Below are 12,392 nucleotides of genomic sequence, written 5' to 3'. Positions count from 1 at the left end.
CTAAAATGAGCACCATGTGCCACATCAACTATAATGGGAATCCCATGAGAATGACATATCATTGCTATCTTGCTCAAATCACTGCAGATTCCATGATATGTAGGAGAAGTTAGTTACGAGTACAACAGCAGCTTGGCAACCTTCCATCTCCAACTCCCTTAATGCTATTTCCACCTAGGATGGTGTCAGCCCACTGGCAATATCCCAATCTGAGTTGTACTCAGGCATAATGTACTTAGGTACTGCACTAGATAGAACCATAGTAGATATGGCTGATATGTGTGAATTCTGAGGGAGGATGAGCAAGCCTCCAGGTGAATAAGTAGCCATGATAGCTGCCTGAATGCCACATGTGCTGCCTCCGACTAGAAACCATGTCTTAGATGATCCAAAAAGCTTTGCCGTTTCCTTTTGTGTATCTAATATGGAACCCTTTGGAGAGAAGATTGTCAAGCTCTGGAAGTTTGGGTAGGTCGTGAAGAAATGGTTTTGTCCCAATGAGGTGTGTCAATGAAGATGGTGCAGTTTGTCCTCTATTATATATGCCCCGAGAAGTAAAAAGATGCAGTATCTTGTTCAGCAGAAGCTTTTAGTGCACTAACGAATGGAGGGGCACCTTAATTTTGACAACTAGCAATTAGAATTTCCAAATTAATGATACTTTGTGTGCTCTTTACGGTCGGACCCTTTACCATTATTCTCATATATTCTTAGTTTCTATCTCTCTGACGGTTCGTTCTTGATAACATGTAGAAGAGTTAACATCTTTACACTTGTAACCGGATGAAAATGAGTCTGAAAAAGAAACAAAAGCTCAGTCTTAAAATTTTGTGAGTGTGAGATGCAAGAAAAGATCGATAATCAACAAAGCTTTTCTTTATTCATTAATGGTGAAACTGATGTTATAAGGCTTTGACTCTTTCTCTCTCTCTTTGTTACAAATAATCAAAAGCAGAGCTTCTCTCTCCTAAGTGTTGTGTCGGATGATTCTTGTAGAATGAATTGAGTGATTCTGATCTTCTTCCCCTTTTTCACTTGTTCTTTTTCTCCATTTATAAATGCTCCATATGGCTTCATCCAATAGCTTGTTGACATGTGTCTGTTCCTTTCCATTCTTTTGTACCTGCCATTTAGAGAATGATTGAGATAAAGGCCAATATCCCAAGTGTACGATATTTGGCCACCACATCGCCCGCTCTTAAAATTTTCAAATTTTATAAGTGAAAATTTGAAGATTTCGAGAATAAATTAGTAAATAAGCTTTTTTTTAGAGATACTGCTCATCGACACTGTACACCATGATACTGTTCATTCGATACTGTTCTTTTCTACTGTTCACCTTGATACTATTCATCCGATATTATGCATCGACACTGTACACCCCCTCGATACACTATTCATTCGACACTGCGCATCAACGCTATTCATCCAATATTGGAATTTTTGTAAGTAATTTTTGAAATTTGAGATGAAATTTTTGTCAGTAAATTTTTTGAATTTCGAGATGAAATTTTTTGTAAGTAATTTTTTTCTAAATCCGAGATGTCAATTTTTGCAATTAATTTTTTAGAGATGGCAATTTTTCGAAATTCGAGATGACATTTTTATTTTTCGATATTTGACATGGTATCGATATAATTCTACAGACATCAGGATTTTTTGATATTGACCTGGTATCGAGACAATGGGCTACAAATACCAGGATTTTTTTTTATTGACCTGAATATCGATATAATTCTACAGATACCAGGATTTGAATTGAAATTGAAAATTTTGAATTTGAAGTAAAATTTTGATATAAGTAATTTTTGAATCCGAAATAGGATTTTGACAATCAAAATTTTTGAATTCGAAATAAAATTTGATCTTGATAAAAAGAATTTTTGAATGAATTCAAAATAAGATTTGATCTTGATAAAAAGAATTTTTGAATCCAAAAATAGGATTTTGACAATTAAAGTTTTTGAATTCGAAATAGGATTTGATAAATGAAAATTTTGAATGCAAAATAGAATTTGATTTTGATAAAAGGAATTTTTGAATCCAAAATATGATTTTGACTGTTAAAATTTTTGAATTCGAAATAGAATTTGATAAATGAAATTTTTTTATAAAAGAAATTTTTTGAGCTCTTCATCCAATCTCAACTGATCGATCCATTTTGTCATTAAAAAGTTGCCCCTAAGCATTTTGATCGTCGATATCAGTTATCCTTTCTGGTCTTTCTTGAACATCGGCAATGGAAAACAAACATCATCAACCAACCAACACTACCTCTGCTGTCCTCTTTCTTAGACTTTGTCGATGCTCATTTCCTCTTCCTTCTTTCCAGAGAAGCAACACACAATTTAAATTCCAATCCAAATCTGATTTTTTGAATCCAATCCAACTTCCAATTAACAGAAGCAAACAACTACAACAAGAGAGACCATATGAAGATCCGAAGTAAATTTTCAGCACTTCATTTTCTTATTCTCTATTATTGTGATCGGTTTTGATCCTGAATCAGAAATTAAAATGAAAAAGAAATGAATTCAATTTATTTGTGTTCCATTATTAATTTTAGAAGCAATTTCTCTTTCATAAATAGAAATAACCAAAAATGAAGAAATAAAATTCAAAAACTTATCTTGATACTTTTGTGGATTTCAATATCGACATCCTCAATCTTGACCTCAGCATCGGTTCTCCATATTCAACTTCTTCAAGAAACCATCCAAGAAAAAACTATCTCAACCATTTGGCTCATCAGTTTCTTCTACTGTTTTCATTTCTCTCTTTGAACTTCACGTTTGAAGCTTTTTCATGAAGTTTTAATGGTGGAGAATAAGAAAAAACTCAATTGACAAACAAATCTCCTCTTCATCCAAACGTAGATTCGAAATTGAAAAAGAAGAAAAGAAAAATTTTTCTTGTCTTTGATGCACAGACGACGCCAATGTGAGATGCAAGAAGAGATTGATAATCAACAAAACTTCTTATTTATTCATTAATGGTGAAACTGATGTTACAAGGCTTTGACTCTTTCTCTCTCTTTGTTACAAATAATCAAAAGCAGAGCTTCTCTTTCCTAAGTGTTGTGTCGGATGATTCTTGTGGAATGAATTGAGTGATTCCAATCTTCTTCCCCTTTCTCACTTGTCCTTTTTCTCCTTTTATATATAGCGACTCCACATGGCTTCATCCAATAGCTTGGTGACATGTGTCAATTCCTTTCTAACTTTTTTGTACCTGCCATTTAGATAATGATTAAGATAAAAACCAATATCGTTAGTGTACGATATTTGGCCACCATAGTGAGTATCTTCAATGCCGAGAGATAAGATAGTAGATTTTGTTCATACGATGCTTCTAGTTAGGGGTGGGAATTTGGCCCTAACGACCCTAACCCCCCTCGACCGACCCGACCCTAAGCCCTATAAAGCCCTTACAACTAAAGCCCTCACAGAGTTTAGGGGGTGACCCGCCGGCCCTAATGCCTTCTAAGGCAGGGTCAGGGCTAAGGTTCTGAAACATAGGCCCGACCCTAACTAAGCCCTAACCAAGCCCTAATTATAATTTCACTATAAAATACACAACTAAAACTATCCAACTCCTTGTTACATATTTTCAATTAAAATAACACTGTTATTTGTAATTTATCACTTACCGTATGGGTACTTCTAATAACTTGTCTTATATCATAAAAACTTATAAACCTAATTGTTTCTATCTCATAACTCATGTACACCTCACAACTCTCCGTCTAACCTAGTCGCCAAGAACAATAATGAGCACTGGGCACTAGCCTAATGAAAAATAGGTTGACGTCAGTAAAAACTCATTCCATACTCTTATTTGTCTTTGTGTTCTTCAATGTTAAATGTAATTTTGGTGAGATTTGAGTACAAGAAATAACAGATTTATGTCAGTGAAAACTCATTCCAAAATGTGTCTTGTGCATTTTAACTGTAATTTTGAAATATAAATATGACTCTTTATGTACTTCAGTTTATTAGATTGTGGATATGCATTTTAAATTGTTGGACTTATCAAGAATTATTACTAGATTGATTGTTATTCAAATTTCAAAGTGGTGGGACTTTGAGTTTGCAAATCTTTGAATTTTTTTTTATAATATAAGTGAGTTTTAAAACTGATGTAGTAAAAAGAAGAAAAATATATAGACCTGGCCTGACCCGGCCCTAAACTGTTAAAGAGGGCTTAGGGTAGGGTCAGGGCTTGAAAATTAGACTTATGACCCGGCCCTATGGGGACTTTAGGGCCGGGCTGGCCCGACCTTAATAACTGAAAGGCTTTAAATGTTTAGGGCCGAGCTAGCCCGACCCGGCCCATTGCCCACCCCTACTTCTAGTTGTGTAACATATTATCTAGTCTAGATTCTATCTGGATGCAATTTGCACATACACGTACTGGAATCTAAACAAAAATGCATGTTCTATTCAATCGTCAACCCGGTGTGAACCCGACTTTTTGGGTTTTGAATGGGTATCGGATTACCCGAACTCAGACCGATTTTTAGCAGGTCGAGTATTTTGTTGAGAAGTGTGACCAAACCCTACTCTAACCTTATATTTTGGGTACCCATCAGGCTCGGGTTCGGGTAAGATAAAACCTGGTCTAAATGAAGAAAGAAGACAATAAGAAACTTTATTTGAAATGTATATCTACATTTTATTCCTTCTTCGGCTATCCACCAATCCTTCAAACAAAATAAAACTTCTAATGAACTTGGAAGTAATTATCACCTATACTCGGACATAATTATTTGATATGATTTAAAAATAGATGGACTCGGAATGAACTATAGACACATGATCACATGTAATTACTGAAAAAATTGGAAATCCTGACATAAATTTTTTCATAATCCAATATATTAAATAATTAATCATTGTAAACATAAATGAGATCATAATCCAAATATTTATCTAACTCATTTTTTTATATGAGATTAGTAGTATGCAATTGAAACCGGATTTGGGGTTCGATTTCGGCCTGGGTTCGGTTTTCTGGTTTTTTAGCCCTTTTAACAGGTTTAAGGCTAAATTATCGGATCAGGCTCAGGTCGATCCGGGTTTAGAGAGTGTGACCAAACCCTACCCTATGTATTTCGGTTTGGATTTGGGTTGGGTTTTGTCAGGTTCGGATAGGGTTTGGTGCGGGTATTTTGTTCGGGTTTTGAACGGATTTCGGACAAGATGGACATCCCTATGTGTATATGTATTGTACATTTATATTGAGATTAATGTCTCAATTATAAAAGGGAAATGGTCGCCATAGTCTGGCAAGTGGCACATGAAAACACCTCGTCCCCAAAGAAATTAATAAAATGAAAAAATGCATACCGTAGTTACACGTATGTTGAAGCTCCGAAAACGTTTGACACAAACCCGACTTTTGTTAGTCTTAGGCTAACATGTCAGATCCTTAGTCCGGGTTTGGTTTTGTAAAATCAAAACCCGTCTCGGTTTTGGGTTGGACTCATATTAGAATATCAAAAAACCGAAAACCCCGAGCCCATGTGCACATACATACATATATATATATATATATATATATATATATATATATATATATATATATATTTTTTAATCTTTATATTTTTATAAAAAATAAGGTTAAAAATCTCTATTTTAGAGAAAATAATGTAATCAACAAGGTTATTTCCCTTTCAAACAATCAAATCTCTTTGATTTTATTAGAATATTTCAATTTTGGTATTTTTTACCTTCTAATTCCCAAAATAACCTAAGAAGCTTGACCAACCCGACATAAACCGATCTAACCCGAATTGGTCGGGCTAGCGTTTGGACTGAAAATTTAAGGATCGTCTAGGATTTGGTCCTGAGTTTGGGTTGAAACATTTGAAACTCGGGTTGGGCTTAGGTTATATCTCAACCCAACCCAACCCGCCCGAGTTCCACCCCTACCTGTACCCAATTGATTCGAGGAACTTATTAGTGTGATGGTTTCTGGAAACGAATAAAGAAAGAAACTGCAGATGGTGTGTTTTTTTTCCACTGGAATTTTAAAAGTCCAAAATATGAATACTGGAAATATAAATATTGTCTGATACATATCAAACCACTGAAATTCCTTCACGCCGAAATATCATGTTGCGCAAAATTATATCGAGAATGGAGTAGTCACCTTTTATTGATACAAGTACGCAAACCATGGTGCGCATTGTTTTTTTTGTTTTTTGTTTTTTGTAAAGTCTTAAAACCCATCCCTTGAATTCGATAGTTAGCATGATTTTTTTAGATTCTAATTGTAATTATGTAGGAAAGACTCATCTATTTTTTTAATAGGAAATAATTATGTTATTTAAGTGACATTAGAAATGTTTTTCTAAATCTATATAATAAAAAAGGGAGCAGTAGGACGACAAATTCCACCTTACAAGGTGATATTTGGTCGTGCCACCCTCTCACCATAGCCACTAGATTGTTTTTCTGGAGTGAGTTAACAAGTTTTTTAGGGTGAGTTTAAAAAATGTTCTCACCTCACTTACCCCACCCAAAAAAAGTGTGGACTGTTTTTGGACTGTTGGGCTATGGAAACATGAGCGAGGGTGGGAATGCTACCTTGCGATATATATGTGCGCGGGGGGGGGGGATGTGCCGAGAGTCTTTGAAGGCGGCGTATTTGTGTCGTACTCTCAAAACATGAGTAGGGGGCGGATGTGCGTCGGGAGCGCCAAAGCCGAAATCACACGTATATGTGCCGTACTGGGGCGGATGTGCGTCGGGAGCGCCAAAGCCGAAATCACACGTATATGTGCCGTACTGGGGGCGGATGCACGTCGGGGGCACCAAAGGCGCCGATGATATCATACCGTGATGAGAGGCGGGGAGCGCCGAGCCGAAGATGGCGAGATCTGTGCCGTGACGGAGACGGATGCATCGAGCGAAAAAAAACGCCAAGATATCTATATTGTGCAACACGGACAAATACTAGTTATTAATAAGAGAGAGCTTGTTCTAATATTAGCGAGGGAAATTAGAAATAATTATATAATTTAAGTGATATTAGAGAGGTTTTTCTAAATTATTAATAAATAGAGGGTTTGTTCTAATTTTTGTGAAGGAGGTGTTTCGAAATTGAGCGACTATGAAAATTACAAATTGCCTACTGTGTAGAGATTTACTGAAAAAGAATAATCTCTACTCTGAAGATTCCCTTTCAAGCTTCGACTTTAAAACCTGTGATCATGACACAGACAAAGAATTCGTTGAAGATTTTCAGCACCTAATAAGGGAAGATTTTGATCAAAGACTTTTCAGTAACAACAAATAGCTTAAGTACATTCTGCTCGTCTTGAAAATAATCCCACTCATGTAGTCATTTGAAACACTTTCCAAAGTTTGTACTTTGTAGAGGACGACAGTGCCAAGAGCCCAAGACATCTGAATACTAATTTTTTGCTTTATCTACAAATCGTTGCTAGTGTAAGAAAACTGAAGAAACATATACTAGACGAAGAATTAAGGACAAGGATTTGGTTTCAAATCTTACATTCTCTCGTGAGTCGTGACTACCTTGACATTAACAATATAGCCGTGGCATTCAAATTGTTGATAAAGGAGCTTGCGCTAGAAGTAGTTGATCTTGGGTCGGCCAATCTCCGTGCATATTTAGGAGATGTCCTTTTTGTCCGGAGTCCTTGAGCATTAAATTTGTTTCTGAATGCGTAGTAATGGTATTTATAGCTTGTCGAGGCCATATTCCTGGGTTTATGCTACAAGTTGAGTATTTTGAAAAATATCTTGCTAGTGCTGATGGTTTAGTTCAAGACCAAGTCTCAAAACAGTCAAAAGAGAATGCATTGGCTTTGAAGCAGTATCTGTTCTTTCTGATGAGGTTGCTAAGTTAAAAGGTGATATCGAATCTAGTGGTGTACGACTGTATGTGTCTTATCTCATTGTAACGCTGAGAATTTTTATGTAAGTATTGTGTTTACTGATTTTGGCAATAACTAAGCATCATAAATATAAAATGCTTCCAAAACAAAAATGAAAAATAAGTAAAAAGATGTATCTAAATTAAGTCCAGCAAGACCTTGAAACTCAACCCCTCCACCATCTTAGGGTGGCACTTGCAGGTTTAGGCCCTATGTGTGATCATCTTTAGTCTTTAACTAATATCTGCAGGAACTAGCGCTAGCTTGCTATATATGGACTTGATTCTCCTGGAACACTAGAAACCTAATTCTCCTTGAGTACACACATTAAGGAATAATAAGAAAGCAGAAAAGTACATCTGGATAACATTTATGCAGAGAAGTTATTGATAGAGTACCCACCAAAATGAAAGTAAGGGTGGTCTAAAACCTATATTCATGTCAAAACATTCAAAACTATTATCTTCAAATCTTCCCTCCCCATTATCTCTCTATTTAACACAAGTCAAAACAGTCCCAACAGTGTGTCATTGTAACCTTCAGTTTTGTTAAGTAAAACTATTAACCTTCAACAATATTGAGGGTATCCAAAGAGTACATGTAGATCGAAGTATGTAGTTGTCCATTTCTGACACCCAAGCTCACTCATAATTTTCTGACATGGAGAGGTTATACTTTCACTTAACAAACTCCATAACCATAAGGCCATATATAACAATATTCAATGAGAACATATATGTGGTTTTAATATGCAAATGCTCCATTACCTACGAGGCCAATAGGTCCAACCAAAGTTCATTCTTAAACTAAAGTTTAACTTTTCTATGCGTAAAAAATATTTTTGGCCTACCTTTTGTTAGAGAGAATCGGGCCATCTATCTGAAACTACACTAGTTGATGTAAAAGGACTTTTCAGATACCAACCATGACACTCCATTTGTGTAATCATGTACTAAACGGTGCAACACAGAATAGAGCTATAAGCCAAGATTAGCGCAGGATAGAAATAGTTTAGAAACTTCACATAAGAATCAAAGTTCTGACATGACTCTACCACATTTACCAGCTAGTATAGGGTTTTCCTTGCCAGTTTAGGATTTACGATATCTAAAGTAGGGACGTACTTCAGTTCCTAGTCCTATGTTAAGAAAGGTAGAGATGAAACAAACCTCCACACAAGACAATGTATAAAGTAATATCAACACTAAACACTCAAAGTAAGGATGGAACCAAATTCTCATATTGTAGCTGGTAGACTAATCTTTAGAAAAATCATAAGACGAAAAGTTCACAGGGACATCTGATATTCATGGAGTCTAAAAAAATTGAAATAATTAGCAACAACATCTGATACGAAAAAATAAAATAAAAAATAAGATAAAAAAAATAAAAATTGATGTTCCATCTCTATTAAGTACTGAACTTTTCTAAGCAACTAACCCGTAATAAGTCCAAAAACTATAACAACACACCCTTAGCTTAATTATGGGAGGCTCAAATACAACTATGCAAAGAAAAGACCTCTAAGAACTTTGTAACACAGTAATAAGCTTGCTACTGTGAAACCCATCATAAAAACCTATTTTGTGTGGTAAATGTCAGTGTTTGAATTCAGATAGCTAACACGTATGAGTATTAAGTTTGTACTCATCGGATCATCATAATGAGCTTACTGAGATGAGCAGTTAGCTATATATAGCTATATATAGCAGTTAGCTATAGTTATTTTGTCCTTAGTACTAGTGATAATATATGGACGATATATACTTCAAACATATTAGACACAAAATTAGAAAATGGAATGTATATAAAATGACCTTATGGTTAAAATAACTGGGAAAGACATGTGGTACAAGGTATCTTGAAATCATCTACTGATCGAGTTAGTGAAGTTCGATCATGCTTGGAAGATGGAAATGGACCAATCGGTAAGGGCAAATATAGGCATATTTTACTACGGGTTTTCCAATTCTATGCCAAATGTTTTATGGCCTTCACTAAAAAGAAACAAGAAAGGTTGTTATTTTTCCAATGAACAAATAATAATTGATAAATAAATAGAGGTGAGGCCTATCTTTTCACATTAAATTATCATTTAGATTGTAAGCTAGGTCTACAAAAGTTCCTTCTTCCCTAGACAAAGAAAAATAAGAGATTTCAACATTAGCACATGTTTAATTAGCTGGAAATGGACTATCTCCTCATTCAAATCATGTTATTGCAATGTGGTTTAAATGTAAAAATAAATAAATAAAGCGCACCATGGCTTGCCTTGAGGTTCGCCTCAAATCCTCATAGAGAAAAATGCATGAGGGCTATACTAGTTGAAGAGGCTTATCCCTCACACTAATGAGGTGCACTGCACGCCCTTGCTACTTACAAATAAGGATTACGCACTCCTCACACAAATGAGGTGTAACCCTTGCTAGTTGCTACTTAAGCCTTGAGGCTTCCCCATCACACTAATTAGGTGCACCCCTTGCTACTAATCAGTGAAACCATTTTGATAAGCTGTCTTTTAATTTCTTTATTGAATTCTTACAAACTTATACTTTCAAATTTTCTGATAACATTTAATCCAAGGAATATAAATGTTTCAATAGGGTGAGGCTAAATCGAAAAAGCTTCCCCTTTTATATATTGAAATTAATGAAATGCTTCTTCATAGAGTTCACGGAATAACACCTTCAAAGCATTGCAATTTGTAAGTGCCAGGGTCTATAGTTATTTCCTAATGCTATTCTCACTTTTTATTTTTATTTTATTTTCCTAACCTTATCCTTTCAAAATTTTTGAAACACTTAAACCTTGGCGCACACACTTATGGTTCTCTTATCATTGTCCACTTACCTAAATTCAGAGATGATAATGCAAGATCCGTAATTCGTACAGATCTGTGCACTTGCGTTTATTCTAAAAAAGTTACTATTGTAGACACTTGTGTTTATTCTAAAAATTTTACTATTGTAGACACACACTTAGGACAGATCTCTAAAATCATTACAGGTAGATCGATTAGAAAAATAGTAACAAATGAGCTATTCAGCTGAAGGGCTTTGTGTCAGCTAGCTAACTCATTGATCTGGACTGATAATCATAGCTAACACATTAAACTATCATCACATACTCAAATAACTTTGAATTCCACCTAACTCCTAAGATGATGATCCAAGGCTTCACTAAAATAGAGAAAAAATAAAAATTGGAAAAATATAGAGGGGGGGTTTGATGTTGTTCATGTACAGAAATCCTATGATAACCTAATAGCACAAATTGATGTATGTTGTAACAGTGGTTCTGCTTTCTTGATAGAAACAAACAAACAAGCAATATATAAAAATAAAAAGTCGCAAACCGGAATATATATATATAAATAGTATGCATTTTTTTTTGCTATTAGCAAAAGAATGTCAAATAGTATGCATAAGATGACCTTACTTTGGGTTGTGGAGAGCATAAATCTTATGACAACGAGGGAGAGCACGCATGTAAACACTCATGAATCCATATTTGCATGAACGCCGACTCGCGTGCTCTCTCTCCTTGTCAACCAGATTAAACCAATCTTAGCTAGTTAGCTTCCTTAGCAAGAACCAAAAGACGACTAATTAGCTGCCGCTCCATTTCTTTCATTTCTGCATGACCAAAGTAGCTAGGTTATAAGATCTACTACAGCAAAAAAAAACTCAAAACCAGATCCATAACCTGATCACCAAATCAAACAAGAATTTATACATCTCACTACAAACCCTAATATTAACCTAATTACACTAAATCAAGGATGTAACCAATGGTCAAGAGTGTGTAACAGTAGCACACCTCTTATTTTCTTTTCTGAATGGAGTCTTTGACGTGGTACTTTTTTTCTTTTAAAGTTTTATATTAATTGTTCAAGGACAAAGATAAGATTGGAGATAAGTACTAATGCTGATGATTATAATTAGTACTATTTCTCGTTTACCGTCCCATTGACGATCGACACGTTGATTTTATGGTATTTGCCATAAGTTGGTCAAATGTGTTCTTTAATTGCCTACCCCATTCTCTGTTTCCACCACATAATTTTGCCTTTTACTTGTGTCATTGATGTCGGGAAACGTGTCGAGGACTCACTGGTGTACCGTATCCACTTGTTTCACATGCGTAGGGTCCGCGTGTGGTTGTTAAATAACTTCCATCTGTGTAGTTAAGCCGTTCAGGTGCCCTGATGTCCTTGTGTGGAAGGACAAACTTGTTTGATTCCGGTTCCTTTTTTATTTAGGTGCCCTCGATGTCCTTGTGTGGAAGGACAAACTTGTTCAATTCCGGTTCCTTTTTTATTTCGATAATACCAGCACCATATTCTATTGATGACAAAGATAGAGTTTATACCAGCACCATAAAATGGGTGGTCCACTATGGAATGGAATGGAATGGAATGGAAATAAAATGGGTGGTCCACTATGGAATGGAATGGAATGGAAAGGAAATAATTTTAAATGGTATG

The 12,392-nt window shown here is 35.4% G+C and overlaps 1 long non-coding RNA gene across 1 annotated transcript; it reads right to left on the bottom strand.

Annotated features, from left to right (window-relative positions):
- Positions 1–9,127: 9,127 nt before the first annotated feature.
- Positions 9,128–11,865, bottom strand: LOC147473804 (uncharacterized). The gene is made up of 2 exons (XR_015210277.1): positions 11,726–11,865; positions 9,128–11,541 (listed from the first exon to the last, which is right to left on the bottom strand). It is a non-coding gene; the product is annotated as an uncharacterized LOC147473804 (long non-coding RNA).
- Positions 11,866–12,392: the final 527 nt, after the last annotated feature.

The sequence above is a fragment of the Coptis chinensis genome, unplaced genomic scaffold (genome assembly GCF_015680905.1).
Source record: "Coptis chinensis isolate HL-2020 unplaced genomic scaffold, ASM1568090v1 utg1761_pilon_pilon, whole genome shotgun sequence".
NCBI lineage: Eukaryota > Viridiplantae > Streptophyta > Magnoliopsida > Ranunculales > Ranunculaceae > Coptis > Coptis chinensis.
Note: the sequence above shows the minus strand (reverse complement) of the source record. Positions and strands in the feature narration are given on the sequence as shown.